The sequence below is a fragment of the Lepisosteus platostomus genome, chromosome 20, assembly GCF_059453375.1.
Source record: "Lepisosteus platostomus isolate fLepPlt1 chromosome 20, fLepPlt1.hap1, whole genome shotgun sequence".
NCBI lineage: Eukaryota > Metazoa > Chordata > Actinopteri > Semionotiformes > Lepisosteidae > Lepisosteus > Lepisosteus platostomus.
In genome coordinates this window covers 12,190,947-12,218,808 of record NC_142630.1, presented here as the reverse complement: position 1 = coordinate 12,218,808, position 27,862 = coordinate 12,190,947, and the positions used below count along the sequence as shown (strand labels likewise).

General features: G+C 35.3%; 1 protein-coding gene across 5 annotated transcripts in view; it reads right to left on the bottom strand.

Annotated features, from left to right (window-relative positions):
- The window catches only part of znf536 (zinc finger protein 536), a 172,701-nt gene extending 152,773 nt beyond the window's left edge, over positions 1-19,928 (bottom strand). Inside the window, exons 1-2 of one of the 5 annotated variants that reach the window (XM_088613646.1) lie at positions 18,668-19,205; positions 12,344-12,401 (exon numbers count right to left, since the gene is read on the bottom strand). The gene's annotated coding sequence lies outside the window, so the exon portion shown is untranslated. Of the gene's footprint in view, positions 1-12,343; positions 12,402-12,782; positions 12,810-18,667; positions 19,206-19,370 lie in introns of those variants that run through there. The other 4 variants (XM_088613647.1, XM_088613645.1, XM_088613644.1 and 1 more) reach the window with 4 other exon arrangements.
- Positions 19,929-27,862: the final 7,934 nt, after the last annotated feature.

Genomic DNA, 27,862 nt, shown 5'->3' with positions numbered 1-27,862 from the left:
CACATGATCTCCCATCAGTCTAAAAGATGTGAATATATTGCCACAAGCTTTGGGAATAATGGGTGCACCTGTTTACAGTGTCACCTCTGTTTGCTAATTGTCTCCTTGAGCTACATTTGAAGTAAATGCATTTCTCTTTTGACAGGCGGCGTTTATTTAGAAATCACATTACTTCAAGCGCAATTGTTCTTTTGTCTATCAAGTAAATGAAGTGTTGTGATACAGATTCCAGTTCCTGATTAGTAAGGTGACAGTGTTCTGCAAAGTTCAACTCCACTTGTTTACTTCAGCTAAAAGGAAAATGACAGACAACTTTAATATCCTCCTATTTAAATTATCAATTGTAATGCCAGTAATCCATACCTGCAACTCTCTGAATTATGTTTATACATTCGAGAATACAGACAATTACTATACGAGGGTAGACAAGTCACTGTAAACAAGGCAGAATAACCAGGAAATTCACAGAATAGTTTTAAAATAATTGCCAGTTTGAAAGTATGTCACACAAACCATGAAGTGCACTGTTTCAGGCAAATTCACTTATAGTCAACTTCCTATGTTCTGGATTTATCATAACTTTTATTCACATTTTTATGTTTTAAATATTCTACATTTAAAGCGTAAAAACACATTCTAATCCTACATAAAACCTTTTTAATTCTGTACCGCAAAATTAACAATTTTATCATAACAGTATCATTTGGATGAGCGATGAATTTGTAAATGTCAATATTAATATGACTTTTCTGTAACAGCTAAGCTAACGTTGCCTAAGCCGCCTTACATTCCTTCCTCTACACAAATACATCTAAAAAGAGTGAGAGAAAACAGTATCAAACAGCCAGATGAAAAATTGGAATCCATATGCTGTGTTCAGTTTTGTGCTTAAGCTGCCGAACAGCTGAAGCTATTCTATATTGTGAATGGATGATTTCCACATTTCCCCTAGGTGAATTAAAAAGGAAAGAGGAGGGCATCATAACTGGGGGTTTCTCCCACTTCAATACAAAAATAACCAAATGTCTTCTGAGATTGTTCTAAAAATAATTATTTTCAGCAGTAACTGAAATGAAAACAGAGAAGTACAGCTCAAGTAGTAGTTCGTGTTTTCAAAATACAAAGACATACAGTACAGACAATCCCTACTGTGTCTTTTTTTCCCCCCACAATTGTCTTTAAGAGTTTTTATCATCAGGGCAAGATATGCTGAAGCTGCCACTGACTCACTTTTCATATCACTGAAAGCTTTCTGATTGAGTGTTGAGACGCCCTATCGTTAACACTATTTCACTTTCTTCCTTCAAAGCAAACATCATTTCACTTTCATCCCACATTCCTTCATCTTTACCTGTCAAACATAGCTGAAGCATTTAATCTCTCACACATACACTTATACTGTCTGCATATGTAGACCTCTATGTACATATGTATACTGTATATTTGTCTTTACTTCTTAAAACACTGGAAAATAAGACACATTTTTAACGTACATTTTTGAAAGTATTAAAAAAGAAAAAAAATAGCAAACATGTTACATGATCCTTCTTGAAAAGACTCCTGTATGGTACAACATAATACAAGACAAATAAGCAAGACAGTAAAACTATGTGAACTGCACATCCTAGCTTTAAAGTAATGCGTAACCTAGTAACTTAGTTTCAGTTGGCCTCCCATTTGCAAGAACTCTGCACAGATGCTGGTCTCAATGCAGGCCACCCCTTGTGCTTGCAAGGGAATTCCAATCACCACTGCTATTTCAATAGTGTGCCAAAAGAAACAGACACAAAAAAGCCATGCTTGCCTTAAGTCACATTCTAAATTGGCTCCCAGGAGCTTTACCCTACCTTGTTCACCAAAGCATTGTGTATGTTTTCTGAGTGTTTAGCATATGCTATGTAACCTGAGCGCTGCACACATTGTTCCAGAAGTTGTTTTCCTAAAGTATTTCCCATCAGGAGCATAATTAAATTCAAAATATTTCACATATATCTATTATCTTGTATTTTTAATTTCTGCCTCTCGTATTAGAAGCACGTATAGGGAGCTCTCTCACAGGAAACAGTAGGGCGTCTTTGCTTATAACAAATGTATAATGAACTCCTGTTTTCATTTAATCTTGATGAAAGCGATTTATGGCATGCTACCACATTTCTTCTGTATTTACAGTTTGAGGGCTGTTTGAGATGGCAGAATGGTAATTATGAATTTTATCAACTCCAGCAATATATTCAACCTTAAGCTATAGCTTCACTCTGTCACCTAATGTCGTGAAATGTGAAAACGTATGAAAAAAGTGTGGATGATTTTCAGTCTTAAGAAACAGTAAACAATTTTTTTCAAAGCAGATTATTATTAGCCGGTATGTCAATACAGAGATGAAGAGAAGTTACTGTAAGACAAAACTGCACTAGAACACTAACAGAACTAATTTTACACGTAATGCACTACCCAGTGAAACATTGGAAAGTCTTCGTATCAAAATACTATAGCTTTAAGAACCTCTGTAGGGATGTAATTCAAATGTAGCCAAACTCTAAATCTGAAAAGATTACCCTATGCCTTATTTACATTCTTTCTATTGATAATACTGTACATGCCCTGTATATAACGTGCAGTACTTAACCAGAAAAACTATAAAATAATGGGGAAAAGCAGTCAAGTGTTGACTATACAAAGGATCTCAGAAAATAATTTGCAGACAACAGCCTGGCAGATGAAGTAACATTTTCACAAAAATATTTCTTGCCTCCAATAGTCCGATGTAATTCATTTTCCATCTCTGTTCATTAATCATTGTTAAAATTAGTGATCCATTTCTTCCACTCTGCCATCTGCACTCAGCTTCGTTACAAACATGACACCTTCCTGCATAATAAAACCTGACAACTACGAGGATGCATTTCCAAATAGCTTTCTGCATATATGCACCTCTATAACTGATTCTGTTGTCAGACAAAAGTAGGTTATTTAAGCAGAGTTCTTGCTTTAACAATCTATACACAGATGTGAATAAGCCAAACAAGAATGTGTTACAATCACAGCTTGAAAATAAAAAAAAAACAACCATTTCTTTTTAGCAGACAAAGTTAGGAGATTTCAGATTCATAGCTTGTCTACATTTCTTACAGGAATGGGAGAAAAAAAAAAGAATTGTCATTTTTCTTAATTGCCGTCTGGCTAGGCGAGATTTTATTCATGTCAGATTACTTCGCTGTTTTTACGCTGGCATTGGAAAAAGATTTAGTTAACGTGGAAGTTTCCACTTCCTTATTTTTCGTTTCCTTTTCATATGTATAGAAGAGGTAAGTTAAATAAAAGTAGATTGAAAGTTAATGAAGGAGGTGAAATCTACTGACTGCAAAGAAACAGGTTCAATATTTCAATTTCAAACAAAATATGGGGACTTTTACTCTACTTTTAAGAAGGGGGTGAGGCAGGAAGTCTTTGTTCTTTGTTTTAAATAAAGGGATTCATTTAGATGAAAAAGTGCCCTAAACATTTCACATTTTCCACTGGGAAAACAAGCAGTACAACCAAGTCATTAGCCCAGATGATGCACATTTAAAACACACATCGTATACTTCATGGAAATTTCACCAAAATCCACAAATATCCACCCCAGAAGTCACTATTTACTTTACCCAGGCCTTGACGTTAGTCCCCTTAGCTAACAGGCACAAGATATCCATTCCCCTGTGAAATGTATCTGGAAGCCTATGGCACAGTAAATTAATCTATATAATGCCCTGAAAGAGCTCCGTTCTTCACAGTGTTAACTGCCAAGGCCTCAGAAGAACAGGGCTGTGCTGTGAATCAGCCTTCTTCTTTTTCCCTTCCATATTTAACAAAAACTACCTGCTTAAAATAACTTGCATAATCAGTGCATCATTGTGCCACCAGATTTAATTCAGACTGTAAATAAAACTGCAACTAAATCATCTTTACATTCATCATACATATGGAAAAATGTTCCTTTTTTGCTAATTTGATCCTACTATTTTTTCCCCCCATTCCAAGCCTGCATACTGACACATTTAATTTCAGGTTATCAGCACATCTGAATTACAGAAAACTGATGGGGATAGAGGCCAGGCCTCTCTGGACTGATTAGCATCATTTAAGAAAGCGTTCGCTTGCTCGCTTCATCAGCTGCTGTGGCTCCAAGATGGGTGGCCTTTTAGCATTAGAAGTCAATATCAAGTAATCTCATTTGAATTAAATATGGACAAAACCCTCCCTGGTTATGGTTATCTTGCACTTTTTCCCTTCTTTTTTGCCCCATGTTCTCAAGCAATGCCTGAGGCCTTTTTTAAACACAGAGATTCCATACAGATACGCAGAGACTCAAACAATGTAATTTTTTAAAGGTAAAAAAAATAAATAAAGGGAAAACATTTTTTTTAAATTAGATAAGCCATGCAAATGGCTTAAAATTTTGTAAAGCTTTGAGAAAATCCTTCTTATGGCTGCAATCCTGTGCCAAAAAGTTCATCTGGCCTGTAAATTTAAGCATGGATTACAAATATTCAAATCATGAGCTTACTGTTCAAATAAACATTTCCAACAGGGAGAAAGTTGCAAGGCATACACTTTCAATATAATTCCTCCCCCAGCACCCCCCTTGTATTATAAAAAATAAAGAACTTAATTCTTGAGTTTTTAATTTTTTGTGAAACTGATCACGTTTAATACCACCTTCAATTAATGTAATTACAGCCACCTATAAAATTACAGTTCTCAAAGCAGAGTAATGTCTAATATCCTGTGTGAGACAATAGAGTACATTATTACAGTTTAAAGAAAAACGGCTTAAGTTGGTCAGCTGCTAGCCACATGGTAGTAATAATAGGACTGAAGTCACAATTATTTCAGCTTTATTCGTCTCCTGATCACTTCTTTTATCAAGAAAACATCCTCTTGTTGGTGGGTATTTTCAGGTGAAGACTTAAAACGAAAGAGACTCAAATGTACTGTACAGTGTCAACAGCAGGGGTGTCGGGAGAAGGAAATACTTGAAACCTTCACCTTGACCCTGACCTTTTACTGTCTTTTAACATTAAACATTTCCAACTACCTTCGGGAAGATAAATGTGGTTTTTGATGACAGCCAGTGTTACTCAAGGATTAAAATAGCCCTCTCGCAGTGCTCCACATTAAAGTCTTCCACATTTGCAAAATTGCAAACAGATGCAACTCAAGTACCTGCAAATAATCTGCCAAGACCAATTTCAAAAGGGAGATTTCAAAATATGTGGAAGTCATTAGGACGAGTATTATTTTTGCAATGAATAGGCGCCAGGAGTGTCTCAAGAAGCAGATGGGTGCTACTTTTATTTATAAAAAGGCCAATGTATTATTCAACGATAAATGAAGATATATAAGTTGTATGAAACAATTACTTTAAGATATTGAAGTTTCAGAAGCTACCAGGGTTATCAGATTTCTCCTTTTTGTTCCAAACACAATCTTTCATCTTCTCTATGTAAATTGTTTACGAAAGAAAAAGGAAAAGCATCTAACAACGGTATTTAAAAAACTAAGACAATTAATTCTTTTTCATCCGTATGAAAAGATGTTTCAGATTTGAAATCATTTGTTGTGTGTTATAAAGCAGCTGCATCTGAAGTTTTCAGTTCTCCAAAAAGGAGCCCTACATTTCTTTAGCTTAGAAACCTGAAATACAGTACGAGGAGTCTAATTAAAGATGATTTTAACACAGAGCACAGCAACAAACTTCATTAGAATGCACATCAAACAGACACCAAATGCTATTCTGCATGCATCTTTAAGGGAAAAAAAAGGAATAATAAATTAAAATTCATATTCTCATATTCTCTCATTCCTATGTTTTTCAAATAAATATTTATATCAAATAAAATTAAATTAGTTCGCATTTTTAGGAGAAGATTGGCAGTTTAGTCTGAAATTTATCAAAATCATTGTCTTTAAACAATAATCAGTCAATAGCACTCATAACTGCAAAAGCAGAAAGTATTTTAGGCATCCCAGTCATAAAAACACACACTATTTCTATGTTCAGGAATAGGCATCTGTGTAAATTCAAGGAATGCAGTGTATCGAAAATTTCTCTCAACTACCCATATTATTCTTTCCTGTCTCATTGTAGCTGGCAAAGAAAATTCTGTAATTGAGTGGTACAGAACATGTGCCCTCCCTGCTCGAAGATGACAGATGGATTATAAAAACTTCAAAGCCGAGCATTTGGAGCACCAGGGGAGAGATAGTAGGTATTTGAACTATCATTCTTTACCCAGGAGACAATGGCACTGTGACATGGCGCATACATCAAGGAATAGTGCAACCAGATAGACATAATCTTTCTTTTCACTATATATTTAACATCCTGTTACGAACAAGTTTCAGCCAAGCAAAAAAAAGGAACAAAATGTTAAGTGAAGAGTTTGTAGAAATGAAAGGTCAAACAGTAGCACTTTTTTTGGCATTTTCTCAGAAGAAAGCAACGCCTAAATTCTCAGGTGAATGAACATTTCAGTCTCTGGTGTTGAGAGTAACTCTGTTGACTAAAGTGAACATATGTCTTGATCACAAACACTGTCAGCATTGTTTTGGGGATTTTTTTCTTTTTCCCAAAATAAGAGGAGCACCTTAGTGTACACAGGCTTAGAGATAATACCTGTCTTTATACCGTATGTGGGAATATGTCTTTAGGACTAAACGTTTTTCAATACTAAAGAAGGCTTCATAACTTACAAGTAAAAAGACCTTATCAGTTTTGGCTTCAAAAGGTTTATTTAAATAAAAGTTTCATTTTTTTGCCCCTGTTGGTGTTCCTACAATGTCAGAGCTTGTGAAAGATGAGCTCCAGTGGTACTGCTCGCTGTTGAGTCTCTTGCTGACAATGGACATGAGGGACTCCCTTTATCCACTAGGTCAGCAAGGACTAATCAGTCTTGACCAGAGCAGTCAGACTATTTAACCCTGGACACTTCCCAAGTCAGAGAGCTGATTCATGCCAAAAGACTTGGAGATATAATAATGCTGAGAGGAATTCCTCTGGGAACAAAGACCAGGAAAATGTAATTTAATTGTGACCTGAGGTGGAATACCCCTGTTCTTCACTTTTAGTACAAGTCAACATAAAAACGTAGAAATACATTTCGAGGGAAATAAAGAAAAAAAATCCCATTCAGAGGTCCCTAACATATTAATGTTACCACACAATCTGATCATGGGTGGCAATCTGTTTTATTTAAACTTAGCTGACTCGATCGAGTTCATCGAACATTTACATCAAACAGTAAAACATAAAACAAGTATGTATACTGACATCTGTTTTTAATTATTATGAAATAATATTGAATAGCATTTTGGTTAAATTAAAAATGAAAGAGAGAGACAACACGAGAGAGAGAGCACTTGTGTAAATAAACAGTTACCTAAATTTGTTCTGGAATCATCTGTGGCACTGGCAAAACGGGTGGCATTAATACTTTATAATTCCATCATAAACTGTGTGAACAAGATCAGTATTATTTGGGTCTATCAGTCCATTCCTGGCACAGAACCTATATTACGAACTTCTCTGATGGAGTTCACCGGGAGATTTTAAGGACAGCAGGTGCTTTGTGGAGTACCGTGGCCAGTGAAGACATTGATCAAGCTTTGTTGCTTTGATTCTCAATCTGTTTTGAGTTGAATGGATAGCATGGGGCATCATTTTTTATCAATATTCCACTCTTTGTGCGCAAATGACCATTCTTACAAGCAGGCATCTCCCCTAGAGAATGTTGAGGTCGTGGGCTCATCAACTAAAAACATGGTCAGACAGAAACCGCAGCATTTGTAATTATCGCTATAGTGAATATGTAGTATTGTGTCACCCGCCACAAGGTAAGGTCTTATAGTTGTCTCAGAGTTGAAAGCTCTGCATTATTGTCTACACTGTCAATTGTTAAATTTGTTTTTATTGTATAAAATGACTGTTACTCAGCATCCAGGAATTTCAAAAACAGCTTATGGCTTCGCTTGAAATGGGCAGTCATTCTGTTGACAGCGAACAGTGGAATATCCACTGCCTTGAACATTACCATCTGGCACCTACAAGTATCCCATTCTTATTATCCTGCTTTCAAAGTCCATCAGTTCTTGTGAACCCAAGTTTAAGGCACAGCTGCCTGCAGCCTTAAGCTTCCTCTGGGAAGAAGGTGCCCCTATAGTTACTGTACTTTATCACATGAATTAATATATTTGAGATGGTGTCAGCTCTCCTATATGTATTTTATATATAAAAACTTACTTTTGCAACACCATGTCAGAATTGCATCCCTTCAAAAATCATAAGATGCCTCGTACATTTTGGTCTGAAATAAGCATCTCATGGTGGAGGTTGTTGTAGAGTCTGCTGGGGTTCTTCTCATTCCTTTAACACTGTATTTGCACTGCAACTTGTTTTGAGAGCATACATCAATGGAAAATAAACTGTAAAATTAATCAGCCGCATAATTAAAAAGCAATGCATTCCAAACATAAAATTTGAAACTAGTCGAAAATTTGCCAGTGCCTTAACCTGCTTTAAATATTGCAATGCTCAAGCACTAGTTTTATTAATGTTATTGGCAATAATAAAAATATACTATTATTGCTTCCTAAATTATGAATATTGAAAAGCTATTTATGTATCTCCAAAGAAGCTGATCCCTTTCCCCTTCTTTTCAAAGCTCTGTAGCATCTATATGCAAGAATGCAATTTCATCTTCTCATTACTAACTATGCAGTTTGATTAAATAGTACAGAAATGAGACTGAACCTCAATTATTAAGATCACTTTCCAGATTAACCACCAACAACAACAGCAAAGAGAACAGCAGCCTCCAGAAAAGGAAGAGAAAATAGGGAAATGCATGACAAATAAAAGTCACCTCTTTATTAAATAGTGTACTCAGTGGCAAACTGACCCTAGAAGATGCAAAACAATGTATACATGCAGCTAAAGAGCACTAAAGTCCAAGGGAGGTGAAACCAAATGCTTCTATGGTCAAATTAAGTATTTCTCACAGAACACGGGTACAAGAACATCTTGTAAAACCTAAAATGCCTGTTAAACCACAATCCTAAATGAACTAAATTCACAAAAGAACATTTGTATCCTTGTCTGGAAAGATGAATTCATCAGGTTGTATGCCTAAACTATAATACTGTATGTCTATTAAGTGACGTTATTACAATTCAGTTAATTTGAAATGTGTTCCTGCATTAAAAAACTGACTGGAGTCTACAGCAGGGCCAAAGTTTTATTTAAAAAAAAACACTTGTCCAAGAGGAATTTTATACAATTTAAAGTAAGATACAGCAGCAAATACAAACTATTACTACAAAACCAAACAAAATATAACAGAATAAATCAAATAAAAACTGCACTAGATTAAACATTGACTTTCAATTACAATAATAAATAGTTAAGGTTTAAGACCATAGAACTCTAAATTTCTAGACACTGCAAGGTGCCTAATCAATACAGATGTACGTAGTTAAATCCAAGGAATGAGGTGTTTTCACAAAGGTCATGTCGCGTGGAAATCTGGAACGCCACTGAACTGAAGTTCTCCTGAATTAAATTTTTTGTGCTAATGTAAAATGTAAATCTTTTAGATTAAGCCTGGCAGACTTTAAAATAAGAGAATATAAATGCTGCACCATAAAAAGTAAAACATGCACTGACTTGCTGCCTTAAAGTACTGTACACGCAAGGTCCTTGATATTGTCCTTGATTTTTACTTGTTATTATGTTTATCAAATAGTCTTGTTTTTTCCTAAGCACTTTTTCAACCTTTTGCAGATTAACTCTACATATTAACAGCTAGAAAACTATGTGTAAGTAAACTTTCAAGTGTGGCAACACATTTTGTAAATGGAAGATGAGCTCATGACCTGTACAACCAAAACAACATTACTTAGCTGAAGTTATACCCTGGTTTACTATTTCCTCCATTTCTTATCTATACTAAAAGACTGGAACTGGATGGACATGGATTTTCTAACACTTGTGGGCTTTAAAACATACTTACACAGCACTTTCAATCCACAAGGATATCAATGTCTCTCCACATATTTTGGACAGGTCCTATGTCATCCACCACTGAAGTACAGCACTCCTCAAAATTACCTCACCAGCTGGATTATGGAGAAATTCCGGTTGGCAAGACAGAACAAGACTTAAATGAAAGTTAGCCAGGACACAGGGGTTAATACCCATATAACTACAATAAAGGCCATAGGATCTTCAATGAACACTGGTAGTCAGGAGCTCTGTTTATTGTCTCAGCACCTTCTACAGTGCATTGTCCCCCATCACCTTACAGAGATCCTGGTCCAGAGGGTCACTACTGGTCTACCAATCCCACATACAGCAACAACCCAAGCTCTCCCATCCAAACAGAGAGTACCAGGAGTCCCATTTGCTAACACAGGAGGAAACGTGTTACAGACAGCACAGCATTCTATCCTATCTTTCTGCCAATTATAACGGGTACAAAAAAGACAACCGAAAGATGAAAGAAAGCGAACCTTGTATTCAGATAACTAAAAAAGGTTTTAGGTGATCAAGATTAAAAGATAAAAACCCCACCGAATTCATAAAAATATCACAAGAAACGGCAAAAGAACCAGAGGAGTAACACAAATAAGACTTAAAAGGTGCGTGTGGTAGTTAAGTATCTAGGGACTATTCTCAAAAAGCCATTTTTTAAAATTCAGCTCCCTAATAATATGTATAAATAAAAACAAATTCCCTGAAGTAAGTACTATTTACAGTTGTTCATACCTTGAGTTACAGTTAAAAGTATTTTATATGCAGCTGACAAACCAAAGTTTAACACTATGCGTTCATGGAACACAGGGGGCTCATCTGAACATCAGTCTCTTAGGTACCAGTGTAGATTTCAGACACTTGCACTTTGGTACTTTATTTAAAAACAGTTTGAATCACAATATTTTTTTTTATCTATTCATAGCAAGGAAACACATTATAAAATGTAAAACGAAATGATGAATCTGAAGTTATTTACGTTTTAAAATACATGTGTAAGAGAAAGGTCACTATTTGTTAAATCATTGGTCTTTATCCTTGATGTGTGCTTTTCTGCTATACCTGTAAATAAACTTCTGATTTAATGACTGTTTTAAGAATAATTTATCACTGCCATGACTGCATATAATAGAACTTTCCAATGGGATTCTTGCACAAGTATATTATTCCTATTTTTCCAAAAGGAGACTGTCATAGACCTAATGATGTTAAGATACAAGCTTTCTAAAAGACCTCTTTGGAATCCCACATGGAAATGTGTTTAGGAAGCATTCCTTAGGCTCGAGGACAAATAGTACATGTCACAGATGTACAAATATTTTAGAAAATGATCAATTTAAAAATAACTTTTTAACAGCTCTGTGAATTTAAATGCCATTATTGTACTGTTGGAACAGTAGGTGACCCCTACCTTTGTGTTAAAATCTTGGAATGCTGATTTCTATAAATGTACTAATTCATGTTTTTGCTAGAGCAGTACTTAAAACAGCAATATAGTAACTGTATCTGTCTACGCAAAAAGACTTTGCTCTCAAATATAGCTTCAAAATGTATGTCATCAGAGTTTTAAAAAAAAACATGTCTCTGCAAGTAAAATGGATAGGAAACCTAATTAAAAAGGAGGAAAAAAAACTACAATGCATGGGTAAACTGGTTGGTTTCTGTTCAAATGTGCAAGCAAGAAACTACCTTGAATTTAAGTCATGAACACTTTTTTCTGGTCAATGTATGTCAAGAAATAGGTTTCAAGAACCTACAAAATTATAGAAAATGGTAATCCTTTAAAAAAAAGATTTACTCATGTTACACCAGAAATCCAGATTTTCCCACTTTACTGAAATTCATATGCTATGTGAAAAAAAAATGTTCAATATACTGTTACAGTGAAGTTTATTACAATCTATATTAATACTGAACCTTCTTTTATCAACACAAATACAGAAGTCTGTAACAGCTTATTCAGAACAGTCCAAAGATACGATTAAGTACATCATCCTTTTACACGATCAAGCTCCCTCTCTGGTAAGGAGATGTTAATTCATAGGGCTTGATCTGTCTCGGAGCAGAAAGACGCCAATGCTATCATTATCAGCCAAATCAACCAGGCGTTTAATGGTGGAATCAGGAGACATTTGCTCTCCACTATCACAGTGACATCATTACTGAAAGAATCAACAGCAGGCAGAGCCTTGTCCACAGGGGGCAGAAAAACAATATAGCAGTAAAAGATATGGCCTCTTGTAATGAAATTAAAATATGCACTTGAAAACATACCTTTGGAAGCTCTGCCTATCCTTACATTGTGATAAAACTTTCCAACTACTGTATATGCCTAGGGAAAAAGAAAAACAACTCTGCTTTAGCTCAACAGCAGCAGAATGCTACTTAATGCCATACCCCCCTCTTATATCTAATACTCACCTGTGAAACATTTTGACATGTGAGCTTCTCCCACATTTCTACAACAGTGATGTGTTGGCTGTTTGATATTGTCTCTTGATAAAAAAATAATCAGTTTTGTTAATATCCATGTTTAACCTCTGAGCTCGATTAGGAACACTCACCCCCTAGTTACAGGCCTCTCATGCAGGCACTTCTAAATGGATCCTCTTTTGCGATGTCACTTTTTATGCCAGAATTTTTTTTAATGATAGGCCCTTCAAAGCTAGCCAAACTGCAGGACAAATAACATTTCATTTACTGTGACACTTACATTTAATTGAAAACGGTAATATCAGCTTTTTAACCTTCTGCTGCTAGAAAAAAAGAGAAAAACAAGTATAATTTAATTACCCATAAAAAAGCATCCTCAACATTCTAAACAATCTTTAATAATTATGCACATGTTGCTCCTGACTCCTGACATGTAGTCCCCTGACATATAATCCATGATGGAAAAAACTGCTAAAATGCTATACTAAAACAGAATCATAACCATACTCTACAAGTCTAACTGCTTTGGATTAGAAATTGTCAAAATATTTGCAAGAGAAGAAGTCTAAAAGATGATCACACTGCAGTCTACAAAAGACTCATCTTCCTTGTGTAACAAGTATACGATATGAGTGTAGACAGAAAACCTAAAATCCCTGAGGCTAAAAAAATCCTGCTATTGTAGTAATAACCCGTGAGACCAGTTTAGGAATGTACAGCTTTCAGAAGCACTTCTCATCCTATTTGTAGTTATGCTATTGATGTACGGTGCAGGTCACTTACTTTGCAGCAAGTTCAAATCCTTTAAAAGGAAGCACAACTTCTCAACAAAATTTTGTTCCCTGCAATGTTTTTTTCCACAAGGCAAGTTTCATTAAAGATCCAATTATGCAAATCAAGTCCAGGAGAGGCAGTGAATATGCAGTATAATAGTGTACTGTAATAGTTCAATACAATATACTGCACTGGGCAGATTTACGAGGCAACATAACTGGTACGCCTCCATCCTTTTCAGAAACCTCTTGATCTTAATTAAAGGTGCAGTGTCCTCTTTTCAAACAGCCATCTTGTAGAAACCCTTTAAAAGCAGACAATCCGCAGTAATGGCAACTGGTTGCAAACTGCAAAAGATTTCTGGGGATATATGGTTAACAAAACAGTGAACAGTGCTGTTACCTGATCCCTCATCAATCACACACCCTTAATTAAAGTTGTTTCAATACTACATGTATTCAGTCCTATTTCAAGAAAGAATGACTCTAAAGGAAATGGCAAAATTCTGAGACTTAAATCCAGTGATTGATGCGTGCTTGCCTATTTGCGTAAATCTCTTGTCTAAAATGACATGGCTGTAATTTGTGCTCCTCAAAAGATCAAAGCAAGTTATTTAAACACAATGTATTACATATTTTAAATCCAAATTGGCCTCTTTAACAAAGACAAAAAATGTTGTCAACCACAAAAATAGGTTTTATTATGGCACTAGACATTTCTTTCATAAACTACAAATTCTTTGTTTTAAAAGAAATATCCAAATTGATCAGAGTAATACGTTTAAAAAAAACTACCATCAATCAAAAGTAAATCTTTTCTGGGGAGTTTTGTGGGGAGCTGAAGAAACTTTAGAAGCCATTCATCTAGAAAAATGGCATGGTCAGACTGTTAACTGCTTATCTTTTTCAAGGTTGTGCAAATGGTTCCAACTTAACTCCTTCAATTATTAAATAACAACATCAATCCAGCTCTTCAGGCTGGCGATCATATTGATCTTTCTGTAAACTCAAGGGAAAGGGAGAAACGAGTCTGGTATAACTAAACTGAGAGTTACACCGAAACGGCTTTGACTAACCTATCCCGTCTTTACTTTTTAAACTATAAGGGGAACAAAACGGACAAGGATCCTACAACATTTTTTACATCTAACAATTGTATACAGCACTTGGACTCTAAAGACATCTATGGAAAGCACATCTGTATGACAATTGTTTTTCTTTGGTCTATTTATTTAGCTGCATTGCTGCAAGTGTCTATAATAAAGTTTTACCTTTCTTCATATATTTTTAGAGAGAAAGACTGTAAATACCCTTTACACATTTTTCACATTCTTTTAATGCCAAGACAAGAACTATCAATTCCTCCAAAAGATTTTCCTCTCACCACCCCAAAACAGAGACATTTAATCTGCTCTACACCTGTGTGTTACACAGACTGAGTTCAAGCATCTCTTATCATTAGGACAAGCAGCAGTTATTCAGTTACCATTCAAATCCTTGCTTCTCATAACTCAACCTGAAAAGATTTCAAGAACAGAGGTTCCTTGTGAAAACTGTAGTATGGTATTTCCTCTGAGATTGCTTAAATTGCTTAAATATCTCTAATTTAAGCTTATTACACTGTGATACCATTTTGTTCACTTCCTTACTCCATGTGTGATTGGGTTATTATGGAATGTCAGAACTTTATAGCAAAAAATCTTATTTGCTAAGTACACGATCACTGTCAATTGTGATTTGAAATAAGAGGCAAGGTAAAGAAAAGAAAAACAGTATGAAACCGCACTCATAATCTTTGCTTGCGAAAAAAACAACAAAAGAATATCATGATGCCGTGGCTCTTACAATAGAGACAGAATGAAAGATGACTGATCGTTACCTTTAGAACCATAATAGAGTAACAACAGTCCATCCCTATCAGCTGTGATTGATTGCTCTCTGATTGATCATTTAAGGCGTACTTCTTAGGTGGGTGATACATACATTACAATAAACAACTGGTTATAATGTTGAAGAAGCAACGCTCATCCATCCAAATAGTTCTGGTGAATAGGTAAGGTGAGATAGGGGATGGGAGTTCGAGGCATTTAGGATTCACCAAGGAAAAAAAGATTTCCCATCTCAGAGGAATTTAAATTCTTGTCAGTTACTTCACCACTACCAAAATGCATCCAGAATTGTACACATTACACTTTCTCTTGCCTTAAATTGTAGACATGCAGTATAGTAGTTAATTTTCTATTGAAACATTCTATATTGGGGGGGAATTCCAAGCTGCCACTTCTCTAATGATATAATTTATGGCTCAAATGAACAGCGTCCCTTAAACTTTTAAGGAAACACAGATTTTATAGTTAAGTCATAGTATGTGACTTGAAGGACTTAATGCTTCACATACAGCTGTGATTTGGGTGTTAAGGCAGCCATTTCCTTTCGAGAATGCACACATGAAATTTGACTCTTTTTTCTGATTTTCTTTTATCCAGCTATCAAATTAGTGTGATGGGCATAGACAAGATCAGGTCCATATAGGTAAAAGCCTTACACCTTAACAGCCAGTTGGGATCCACTACACATATCAATTAATAACTAATCTCTAGCCTTTCCAGTGATTCCACCCCATGGAGGCCTGATTGTCTTGTGCATCTGGAAGACAATTTCAACCAATTAAAGTCTGTAGAATCAGTTAAGTGTGGAATGGCTGTTTGATCACGTCTCTGCACTAGACGCACTTCACTGGTTTCAGATTGACTGTGTTAAAGGTAGCCTAGGTACAGTACATTTCTTACTTTTTTAAGTTACCTATTTCATGCACTAGTTCAAGTCAGCATCTTCAGTTTACAATGGAATGAATAAAGGCAACATAATGTTTAGTTTCAAGATAACTGCTAAAGAATTAGTTTATGTATATCTTATAATTGTGTAAAATATGACATCCGATATTCAATCTGTTATATTTGTGGGCACCTATGTGTTTTCCTATTTGTGTCAAAAGATATAGAGGGGTTCTTTAATGCCGTAGATGTGGTGAAGTGGCATTCTTTTCTGTTATTGTTATTCATGTGTATGTTTTATGCATATACCCTAGTTATATTTCAATAGCATTCACTTATAAGACAAGATATATAACATATCAATAAAAAGTGATCTGGTTCACTCTTTAATATAATAAGATTTAAATTAAAACTACAGTAACATTATTCTGTTAAGTTTTTTTCTACTATGATCTCTCACACATATGTTGAATGGCAGAACAGGTTAGGTAAATGAGAACCAGAAAAAAACAGATAAAGAATAGATATACAGACACATCCGGACAACAACATTTCTTGTTTTCACACATCCTTTAACTTTCTTTCCTTTAGTATATAAAGCACTGTTAATATGCAAATTTATAAATAGTGTGGTATAAAATGTGAAAACCCACAATTTATCTATCCTGGTTCAGAACAGCATAACAGTGGGTTTGGTAACATCTATCCACCCCATATCACATTACTCAATAGATTTATCTTCAGAAACCACTGCATCCTTGTTGGCAACTAATTGTATATTGTATATGTTGTTACACTCAGGTAAATGCTGTGTAAATATGTTGAGACAGTTTTATATCAAGTACATATAATGTAGCGTAAGGAGGCATTTTTCAAAAATAGTAGGTCAAGGGTGGCATTTCTAGCTTTTCAAACTAAACTGACTCTTATCCATCGCAATTTCTAGCGAAATAAAAAAATGAAGAGCTGACAAAAATGTCTACGCCCAGAGACACAATTACAGACATAATATCCGCCTAACAAATACCGTTAAACAATGACTACCATTTACATATACATCTGCACACGCTATTCGTCCATTTCCTTTAACAATGAATATAAGGAAAAAACAGTTATCTAATTTCAACTTTGCGGAAGATGTACAAAAGTAAAACAATTAGATACGCATTGTTTAATGTTGCATGGAGCAGTATCCCCTTACAAGCATTGTGTCATTTTAAGTTGCTATCAAGTAGCCTCGCAGCACAACATGAGAAAAAATCCATCTTTAAAAAGAGATCTGTTCCCCAAACTAACTCAAGGTGAGGTTATTCTGAAGGAGGATCCGTGTAACACCTGCATATCCTACAACGAAGTTCCGAATTAAAAAGAGTTTAACTGTCACTTCCCAACGTTTTAGTATTTTCTAATTATTATTTGTAAAACTGCAACAGATGGGTGCGTTGAAATCTGGATTTTATCCTATTCATCATCAAAGAAAAGCTCTTTTCATAAAATATGTGATGTGCCCCGCCTACGACTTTTTTCTCAATACCTCATTCCTAACAAACTTACTGATAACGTTACATAATAGCGTTTAAACAATCGTATGTTTTTTTTTACTTTATAAATAAAGTAAAGCGCACGTTACTCTTTGCTATAGCCGAGATTACTGGACTGATTGCTAATGTGGTTCGCTAAAAACCCCAGACTCACCCCCGGTTCTGTTAAACATGTCATTTCACATTCAATTAATACCGCAGTCTTGGAAGCTCTCTCCGTTCAATCGTACAAGATATACAGTAGTTACTCTCCGTATCCTTGTAACTTTTTTTCCAATAACATTATCATTACCTCAAGCTACTACAGTTGCAAGTGAAGCTAATTCGCTCGTTTTTTTTATTCCTTAGCGATATTCTTGTTATTGTTTTCCTGATAAAAGGTTTTAAAACCTGATATGACATTTACTTCTTAGTTGTTGAATGCCATAACGTTCCTCAAAGCATAATGCAGGGCTTCTATTCATAAGAGGTCGATCACAGCACAAAATGGCAGGTCTCTCAGGCACTTCCATCTCACAAGTTTTGACACATGGCATGCACCAGATAACTTTGATCCTAATTTTTCAACAATCTGTATTCAGGTTAGCTGAAATCATGAACAAAACCCCTTGGGGTATTCCGAGAAAGTTTGCAAAGAAGAATCTAAAGAGGAAAGTTTTTATCCCCCGCCTCAGCAGCAGTATAGTATCCGGTGCACATCATATTAATAGCGGGGGAATGATAACTTTTGCTTCAATCTAAGGCAGTATTAATTAAATATTTAACTCTCTAAGAAGTAACGATTTTCAAAGACAAAAAAGAACCTCAGATTTCTTCGGAGTAAGTTCTACAGCGCCGTTCAATGGCTTCTCGGTTGCTTTCATTATTTTTCTGCTTTTTCCCCTGACAGCTCCGCATGCAAACGTCACTGCTATGGATATTTAATTATACTGTATTTTTTAATCACGGTGGAAAACAGGCCCCACTGTGATGGTTTAAGAGGAACAAAAATAGTCCAAACTGACTTTAAAAGCGCAGAGACGCTGCCAGAAAACCCATTCGAAAGGCTAAAATAGTCTAAAGCTGTGCACTTCTTACCTTAAAATTTTAAAGCAACGCGTAGAAGAAACTCCTGCACGTAAACGAAGCGTTGTAAAAGATTGTGTTCAATGAATAATGAAGCATGTCCACATGATTGACTTGATCATTTTCTTGCGCTGAGGGGGAAAAGTGTGCTTCGGACCTGTTACGATTGTCCACTCCAGAATGCCCTTCTAACTGTACCCAACACATCCCGAGTGGAGAGTGTATTATTTTATTCTGTCTCTTTTCAGGATAAACGTGTTCATTGATACTGATCACCCAGCATCACAAGACATTTCCATCTTTCAGCTTGGACTCCCCCTATCTGGTAGGTGAAATGCATTGTACCATTAAAAAAGCACTCCATTGTCGTCTTCGGCATAATTCACAGCAACTAGATAGGTCTTGCGGCATTTAGCTTTGATGAGCCAAAAGCTCAGCCCTTGATATAATAACCTACACAGAATAATCTCTAATCGTCCATTTTCCCCTGTGTAGCAACTGAAAAAACATTTACCACAGCGCAGCTTGGTCCTGACCTTGAGCTCCTGTAAACACACTTATTAAAATCTGCCTATTCTCTAAGAACCCACTCACATTGTCAGTCTTGTTATTCAGACACACAGCGAATCATAAGGCTTTGATACCTGCCGTCTCAAATGTAGTAATCGCTTCTGTCTTAGTAAAGATATATGATAGTTAAAATAGCCTTTCTTACCTTTTCTGATAACTATTTCAAGTCTGTTTTCTTCCAAAAAACTCCAGGGTAAATCTTTGTAGACAGCGCGTCCCAAGCATCAGTCACAGCTCCAGCGTTTAAGAGAAGTAATCAGCGATAAAATGACGTTGATCTGCACTGTAACCTTGTGGCGTATTTAATGTAAATAAGCCAGTTATGTTGCCAATCGTATGCATACAAACGCAAAAGGTCCAGTGAAGAGCATTTTTTATATTCCCTTACGAACAAGCTGTATTCAAATGCCTTACTTAGAAGGAGCGCTGTTTTGAAACAATAGAAAATGCCAATCTGTTTGTAGAAATATGATTTTAATTAATCACGTAGCTAGCTATAAAAATTAGCACGCCGCAATAAACTTAAAAATGGGAAAAGATGCTACAGGGATCGCGCTCGTTCAAAGCTCCAAAGCAACTTGAAAATTAAAGGTGTTTTGAGGGGCTTTTCGATTTAGACATAAAACTTTTTCTGCACAACTTCAGAAGCGTTTTTGTTCGTAAGGCAATATGCGGTTCTACAGAGCACACAACAAAATGTTCGCCTGTGGATGGTATGATGGGGTATGTTTCTTCAGGAAAAAAAAGCTGAATAATGCAATTACAGATTCAGTGTCCCAGAGTTGACAAAAGCTAGAGCTTCAATAGACTCTTTGTTATGGGATTATATAATGATTGTGGTGTAATTATGGGAAAAGGATTTGGTAATAATAAAAAAGTATCAAAATACACCAATAGACAGCTTGTTTTAAAGAATATGCCTGCATGTGACATTAGGACGTTGATAACAAACAAGAAGGATTTGAAAAGGTTGACAAAGGAGAAAGACAGTGATGCGCATGATTAGAGGCAATGCAGACGGATTGATTATTCAAAATGTCGAGCCACAGGGACACTTTAAACATTGATTCAGGTAAAACTAGATTCTCAATAAATCAGGGCTGAAATTAGCTCCCGAGGGGACCGCTGACAAACACCGTTTTTACTTTACATATACAATACGTGGTAGGAAAATGTTCCCATTGCGCTTTCAGCTACAAGAATTGCGCTCATGGAACACAGAATACTCCGACTGGCATTCAGTTTTAATCTGTTCCCCCTGTTCTTCTTCAAATTAATTAAAAAAAAGGTGTTTCACCACTTAAATTTTCATTTTTGATTCCCTCCAATAACATGACCACCTACCTGTGGAGGCAATTAAGTGTGATTATTTTATAGGAACTTAAACCCTTCAGGATGGGGGACGCTAAAAAGCTAGTTGGAAACAACAACAGCAAACACCGTTTGGGTAGTTTACAATGTTTATAAAATATTGTTTCCAGTGTAGTCGGCATTTATTTATTTATTTTCCAGATAGGGGTTCCCATTAAAGCAAAATGGATTTAAAGATTACTTTAAAAGCTCATGGAATAAAACTGATGTCGTCTATTTTCAGTAGACAGTACATCCTTTACAAAAAAAAAGTCGTTCACAGTCATTATTCACTATGAAAATCAGATTCCCATGCCTCCACTTAAATGTTTAGGAATTCAGGCTGCATTTTCCAGTTTGATGTGTATGAAATTCTTTTTTGAACAAATTCCAAAATAAAAGTTTGTCTCTAAAGAAATTAGCATAACCATCCCATCAATAATATCGCTATCTCTATGGGAATGATAACTGAAGCAGTAGGGGTGTCCCTTTTTCCAATTCTTCATGGATCAACTGAGTATTTTCAGATTTCTTTTGAACTTGTTATAGCAAGTCAAGTGATTCTTTATCAGTGACAGCCTTCACAAAGAAACGGGGCTGAGAAAGCAGGTCAAAAGGAAGTAGCCATATGGACTTAAACATGCAAATTTAAACAATATAGTAGGGGGATATCCAATATATATAGCTACCGTTTGCAAACAGCTAGTATACAATAGTGGCTAACTTTTTTGCATATGTGGAGAAAAAAGTTCATTCGTCTCTGCAATTTAGCTTCTTTATGAGAATTACCCGTCTCTTTCCCTTTTCCGCTATCTTTTGATTAATGTCCAGAATCCTTACGTTATGATGTCTTTGCGACAAAAAGCGTCCATGCAATCTGACGGTTTAAAGTTCTACAAGAATATACGCATTTAATAGTATGTTAGATTCTAAATGATGTTTCTATACTATGACAAACTAAACAGAGAAAGAAAAAAAGGGCGACAACAAGCAAGATCCCCGTTTCTTCACACATTTTTTTTTTTCATGCATTATGCCGGTTGATAAAGACCTTGAAGTTATTTAAAGGATCTTCTGGCGCATGCGAAGAACAGACATCGTTATTATTTGTTTCCAACTTTATCGTCGTTTTTAACCATCAACAATGCTCTTGTTCAAGATAAATGACATAAGTAATAAATAATGTATAGTTATTTGCATTCGGGTTCATCCTGAAGTTCTTCAAGCAACAGGTGTTGCAGGAGAGCTGGACTTGAAACAGACTCAGTCCCAAGGTCAAGTGTTTAAACGTGACACTATTCAATGCGGATTTGGTTATTTAACGGCCATTCCCTTAGATGACTTCTTTTTTCATTAGTATACTTAGCTAATTTGTAGTGGGTACAAATTAAATTTGTATCTTTAAAAGTTCTTTCTGAAACTGTAACAAGGGCAATTTTTTTTTTCTGCTCTGTACAACTTGTTTCTAAATTGGTAACAAACTCCCATTTTATAAAATTGGTAACACTTATGGAAAGGCGAATATGTAGTTTCCAGAAAATGACAGATATTATAGATTATTTCGTACTGCTCTTTTTTCTTAAGCAGTTTTGTTAGAGTAGTATTCCCTGAGGTCATACCATTCTAATACAACTTGCTGCAACAGTACCCAAGTCATTTTATTAACATTACTGCTTTTGTACAACTGCAAAGTCATAATAAATTAAGCTGCTTCTCAATTTAATGCAAAAGGTAAACATAACAAATAGTTGGTTGTAGAAAGGATTAGATAACCAGAAAATTAGTTTCTTAATGTGGCACTAAGATCCCAAACCTTTATTTATTGTTTTGATATTCTGTTCAGTACTAGCAGGATGTCCTGAAACATTGTTTAAGTTTGATTTTATATTTATGAAAGACTCTTCTACAATTCTGCAATAGTTGTGAGGTTGACACAATATAATCAACAAATTCCATTAAAGCCACACAAAAAAAAAACTAAATCTAAAGAGGACCAATTTACATATTTCAGTGTATACAGACATTACAAGGTTTTCCCAAACTTGTGGTAAAATCATTCTTAGGCTTTCTTCTGGCACTGCCTTTGTAAATGTAATTTAAAAGAATAACTTAAAAAATCAGCTTCCAAATGTTTCTGCTGTATAGTTTTCACTCTTAGGTTTGAGTTAGTTGTTGTTCCTTGCTGTACTATATATCAATGTGTTTCTAACTTCACATATATTTCTTTTTTATACCTTTTGCCGATTCCTAGCTATCAGAATGCTGAAACAAAATAAAATAAAAGGAGAAAAATAGAAAGGCCGTCATTGGGAGTTTAGAACATATTACTGTAGATTTTAATGACTATTTATAACATGGTTCTGCTTCTACAGTGTTGTTGGTTGTAATCCAAGAAACCATGCTTCAAAACAGATACAGTACTGTTCACTTTCAAATGAATTAAGATGTTATTCCATCTGCCCTTTTTTGTGTACTTTTGGATGTATCAGAAGACTGTTGCCTGTGTCATCTATGGAGAAGTATATTTCTTTGCTGCTTGGTTTTGTTTGTTGTTTTTCAAAAGCACTACAACCAGCTTAAATCAATAGACAGTATACAAGTAACTGCAATACTTTAAGCATTGGAATAAACTTTATTTTTACATACTTTGGTTTCAAAGGGTAATGTACCTTTCATTGAAATTGAAAATCTGTATCTGGAAAGTAGGTAATCATCACAGTTTCCTCAAAAAGTGATGCTAGTCTTTTGTCTGACATGTACTGTACTATTCCCACAAAGGAAAAACTACTGTATGCAAAAGTGAAAAAAAATTAAGAGCACTCGTTGTTCTGAAAAGTCTGTATATTTTCAAGGTTCATAATAAATTCACTTACTGTCCAAGGTGAAGTGGAGTGTTTCACCAAAAGGAGGAAAAATATACTGTACTTTTAAGCAAACAAACGTAAAATATGTTATGATATAAATTGACTATGCTCTTGGTATGAAATGACTATATTTGGTTGTTACAGTATAAGATAAAACAGTATCCTTGGACTTTACTTGCTTGGCTGTGATTTATTTAATTCAAAGTGTGTCATTGTGTAGAATCACATTCTGTTGCTATAAAAGCAACTGACTAGTTTTGGGAAAGTACATTGAAACATGACTGACACTTATATAAAAACAAATAGAACAATTAATTGATATAAAATTGTGGTTCGATGAAATGTTAAAATTTCAATCCACAATTTTACCACTTTTGATAAACGTACACAGATTTAAAGATGAAACTTTCCTCAGTACATTTATATTTTAATACCAATCTGAAACCTTTTTCAGCACCTTGCTTTAAATTGTACTTCCAATTCAGAACACTCAATGATACAGTAAGTATAAGTTGTCTGCCATAAGTGGAATTATACTAATTTAAATCATCTGAATCAAAACTTCTACAGTAAATAAAAACATCTAAATGAAAACATCTGACTTGAATTGATTTCTAAACAATGTTCCACACAAGGGACTTAATAATGACTGCTGCTTAAAATATCCACATACTGTATTTGCATGTTTTCCTGTAACAAACTCCTTTTATGCTTTGGAAAAAACCCATAAGAAGTAAATTTTAGCAACCTTCTTATTTATTTCTTATTTATATTAGAATGTAACAATGGAATTTTCAATGTGACTCTTTTATCATGTCATTAGACTGGGGAATATACATGTCTTGTGCAGTGTGACCCTCAAGGAATCCAACTGGAAGTAAACACCTAAGCCCTTCTTAAATTGATAAGCTTAAAGGTGCCACACGAAAGGAAATTATCATCAGAAAGGATTATCAGGATGATCTCGGCTACCTTTCAGCTAGCTACTGTGCTACTAATTCTTCCACCATTCAACCAAACTCCATATTTCTGAAATAGGAAGCCATCATTTTTTACTATTATCTATCAATTGGTTTCTAATCACAATAATGGGCTGAATGCCATTCGTGACCAGCCATTAACGACCTCCATGGGAGCATTAACAACCCTCAGTTATGCCTTGGGCCGTTAACTATCTACAGGCGCTTGTTAATGGCTGAGAATGACCTCCTTGGTGACTATTATTGCTTAATTAGAACTTTTAGACAGTCTGAGACTTCCATGTCTTTAACTGCCCGGACACTCTCATAGCTTTTTAACACTTAGACCACGGTGTCATGCTGTTTGAAGCCTGTGTGCTTATCAACCCCATCTCTGTCACACTGAATTGTATTGGATCCATGGACAGCAAATTGACAGCATGAGATGTTCTTTTGCGTGAGGCTACTGTGATAAACTCCAGACCCTCATACAGTATGTGCCCCCTCTATATCTATATTTATCATTTCTAATCAACATAACATGGGATGTATTAGGTTAAGAAAAAGTAGTTTGGGGGGGGTTAACATTTCAAATTAGTTTACAGAACTCCACACTTTTCTTTTGTCTGTTGTATATATTGAAGCATGAATGTTGATGCAACACTTTAATAACCTACAATTCCATACAATTCATTCTAATCTGCTGCACAGATGTTGATGCTTGCCATGTAAACATAATTAATAGGAGTTCTATATTTAATATCACAGTAATCACAATGTTAACTTCATGCACATATTTTCCAGAGATGTGAAACTCCTAACGGGTAATCAAAACCTCTTTAAACGGAATCATGATATCCTAACAAATGCCTTAATGCACTTCATTTGTATTTCATCACTTTAAGAACATTCCTAATATGGTCAAATTAAGGAAGGTGGTGTGTAATATCAAAAGCTTTGTGAAATCCAGAGGCAAAGAAAAAAATGGACTGTAAAAGTGCACTTCAAAATGAGAAAGGAAAATTTTGACGCATGTGACTGACATGAAGAGAGACAGTATGAGGGAGTGTAGAAGGTGCTGCATTTAAAGACATTATGGATGTCAACTAGCAGTTCACTGGCAGTGTTGCCACCAGCTCTCTTAACACCACATTGAATGTAGTGGTAGAGCTGTCCTTGTAATTAGTGTTAATTGCCTGGAGGACTTAGAGATAAGGTCTCTGTCAAAAGTCCATTTTGCACTAGATGTTTTATCTGCACTTAATAATCAACACCATCAGAGCCAAGAGTTGCACATGAACTCCCCCAATTGACATTCACATACAGACCAGCTAATGCCTATAATTTCTACTGCTGCAGTGTACAGCTAAGCTACAGGATGTCTACAAGTAGTCCTCTCTCCTGAAGAGATGTCAGGGATTCTATATTTTCATTACTATTTGCAAAGCATTATGTAGTGTAGTTAAAATTGCCATATTGAATGCTTTTCAGTGTTACAAGTTTAAATTGTTGTACATGTTTCTTCCACAAATTAATATGTTTGCAGTTGCAATGCAGTATGTCAGCAGATAATACTTACTTGTTCCATTCTGCTGTCCCTAAAAATCCCTTAGCAAAAGCTTCATTTTACTTCTAATTGTCTTGGGAGAACTACATATTAAACGGATAGCATTTAATGGTGGAGTTACCAGTCAAAGGCACTTCTGGTTACCACAGTGTGCATTCTGGAGCATTTTTATCTAATTCTTTTACAAACATTATTTCAACCAGTTAAATATTTTCACTTGCAATATGAAGGAACAAGTGCTAAAATGGAATAGACTAAAAAGGGCACAAGTTTAGTATCGTTATTCATAGAATCCCCTATTGACACTTTGTGTAGGTTGGTAGCTGGATCAAACTTGAATTGTTGGGTTGAGAATTTTGGCAATGTAGTGAGGAATGGGCAATCTAGATTGCTTATTAAAAAGTAGAGAAACAACACAAAAAGCATTGGATTAAGAAAAAGACAGAGCCAGTATATAGACTGTAATAGCATTCTAAAGAAGTATGATTTACAGATCACTTAATGTGCAAGAGTATTATGCATAAAAGTATATACAAAGGTTAATATTGCAATAATATGTTTCTGGAGGGCATTATAATCATTAGCTCTTCAAAGGCATCGATTAGCAGGTAATGACTTAAATTCCAGAACAAAATGACACATTATTATCATCTGTATTTCAGTCCGGATGCACAGGACAAAAAAAAGTTAAAAACGGATCCCACAAGACAATTCTGCCAGAACAAAGGGACCCTTTACATCCAACATTTTTTTCTTTTCAGAGTTTTATCTGGATTTGCTATTAGGTCAGAGTAAAAATTTCAGTCCATTGTCGTTTGTTCCCTTTTTAAATAGTGTTCTTGTTCTTTTAATATTGCATCCATGTTGTATGTTTGCATCTAAAGTTTCAGATTTTTTTAAGCTACCTAAATTCTTACATTACAGCTGTGTAAAATCTGATGGGCAATTTTCTCCTTTCTTGAAAAAGCAGGACTAAATTACAACTAAAACCATCGTTGAGTATAAGGTACTGTACAGTGACACTAGGCACTCAAATGTGGTGTCAAGATTCCCGACATGAAGAGAAGAATCAACTATCAAAGCTTCAGAGACATGAATGCCAGAAACAAATAAATGTTACACCATAGTTGTACGTCTTTATTCGAATTACTTGTTCAGACATCCAAAAAGTTGTTGAGTGACCTTTGAGCTTCACTCCAAACATTTATAATGAGGATTTCTCAGCTATTGACCCTCTCATCAACATTATGAATAATTCAGAGTTATGCTCTTAGTTGTACAGGACAGAAGGAAAGCATGGAGACCTCTGACTTTTGAGTTAGCTATTTTATATTTAATAAGCACTGAACGCTTGGGGCTCCTTTTTAGAATAACTTAATTGGATGCTTGTAACATCAATCATACTATTGTCATCACAGTGACCTTTCATGTAGGTTATTCATAATAAAGAAGATATGAGTTTGTTTTCCACATATCTGTGTGCCTCTTTCATTGCATATCGTATCAAATTTATTGCCTAAACATCATACAGCAGAAAATATAATAACTTCAAGTCTTCCAAGTCATTCATATGGAATTTGATGGAGGCTGCAAATCCTTTCAGAGCCTTGAAGTCATATAATTATTGCAATCCAGACAATTATACATGTTAATGTTTCTCAAAAGTTCCCCTTGAGCTACTACTAGCGGGCTTCCTGGCACTATAGTGGAAATACCCTCAGCGCATCCAAGTATGTTAGTGAGTGCACACTTTGAAAATTGGGCTCAAGGGTTCAACTGAAAGTCTGGATTTTCATTTGTTTAATTCCACAGCCAATACTCGCCAAGTGAATTTTCTCAAAGAAGAACGCAAAGGTAATAGGCAAAGTGCAGAAATGGGTGGGATGCAGCTTCAACG